The sequence below is a fragment of the Hipposideros armiger genome, unplaced genomic scaffold (genome assembly GCF_001890085.2).
Source record: "Hipposideros armiger isolate ML-2016 unplaced genomic scaffold, ASM189008v1 scaffold_208, whole genome shotgun sequence".
Lineage (NCBI taxonomy): Eukaryota > Metazoa > Chordata > Mammalia > Chiroptera > Hipposideridae > Hipposideros > Hipposideros armiger.
Window position 1 is genome coordinate 1,795,443 of NW_017731558.1, and position 1,888 is coordinate 1,797,330.

Sequence of the window (1,888 nt, forward strand, 5' to 3'; positions counted from 1 at the left end):
AAGATTTGTGTCGATTCTTTTGGGTTTTCTACATAGATGATCATGTCAATGTAGCTTTATTTCTCTCTTATCTGAATACCTTTTATTTCACTTTTTTGGCCTAATTATCCTGCTGGAATCTTCAGTACAATGTTGAATAGAAGTGGTGAGAGTGACACCCCTTTCTTGTAAGTATGCAACCTTTTTAGAGTGACTTGAGTTCTGTGGTGGACAGAATAATGGCTTCCCAAAGATGTTTACATCCTAATCTGGAACAACTGAAATACATTAAGTCATATAGCAAAGGGAATTAAGTACTAATCAGCTGACTTTAAAATAGTGAGGTTATCCTGGAATTTCCTGGTGAGCCCAGTGCGACTATAAGGGTCTTTAAAAGTAGAAGAATGATGGGAAGAGAAAACCAGAGAGATGGCATTGTGAGAAGGTCTTGGCCTAGTGCTGTTGGCTTTGAAAATGAAAGAAGGTTACTGTGAGTTGAAGAATGCAGGCAACGTCAGGAAGCCAGAAAGGGCAAGGAAATGAATCCTTCCCTAGAACTTCCACAACACTGACACCTACATTTTAACCCAGTGAGGACTATTTTGGACTTCATACCTCATACCAGATTCTTCACACCAGAATTATAAGATGATAAATTTGTGTTGTTATTAAGTCTGTGACAATTTATCACAACAGTCCTAGAAAACTAATACTAGGTCTAATGTTCCTTTTTTTAAAAATTAAATGTATTGGGATAACATTGGTTAATAACATAAATTTTGGGTTTATAACTTTATAATATGACATCTGTTCTATTGTGTGCTCATTACCAGAATTCTAGTCTCTTTCTGTCACCACATATTTGACCCTTTTACTTTCTTCGTCTTCTCCCACTCCCTTTCCCCTCTAACCCCCATTCTGTTGTCTGTACCTATGGGTTTGTTTTTGTGTCTTGTTTATTCTTTTTCTTTTATATCCCACAAAAGAGTGAAATCAGTTATTGTCTTTTTCTTTCTGACTTATTTCACTTAGCATAATACTCTGGAGATTGATTCATGTTGTTGCAAATGGCAATATCTCACCTTTTTTATGGCTGAGTAGTATTTCATTATATACATATATATATATATGCTACATCTTTACCCAATCATTCATCGAAGGACACTTAACCTTGTCTTGGGTTTCCATATCTTGTAAATAATGCTGCATAGGAACGCAGGTTGTTGCTTTTTATTGCTGATTAGTACAGTAAGTCCCCAACTTATGAACATTCAAGTTGCGAACTTTCACAGATACGAACAGACCTAGCATCACAAACATTCGTAGATGCGAACAAATCGCGGAAGTAGCTCACGTGTCTGCTGGACATTGTCACAGTTGTGCTGCTGTGTGCTTACTGAACAGTGCAATAGTGTACAGTAGTACAGTGCTCAATCAGAGCCCAGGATGTCCGGAAACAAGAGGAAAAGCAGTGGTGATGTGGAGGGAACGAGGAAGCGCAAAGCAATAACCATGGAAACAAAAGGGAAAATAATTGAGAGATTGGACTGAGGCAAAAAGATGGTGGATGTCACTAGTTCTTATAACATGAATTGTTCAACCATTAGCTTTACATTGCATATTTGTGTCAAAAGTGTATATGACTCACTTTGTCAGACTTAACAAACGAATCCAACTTACGAACATTCTCCTGGAACGGAACTCATTCGTAAGTCGGGGACTTACTGTACTCTATTTTATGGGTGTCCTAGAGCTTGTTCAACTATTCACCTATTGAGGGACATTTGGGTCAATTCTAGTATTTTGTTATTATGGGTAAAACTATTTTGAGCATTTGTGTACAGGCTTTGTGTGAATATAACTTTTCATTTCTCTAGGATAAATATCTAAGAGTACAATTGCTCAGTAA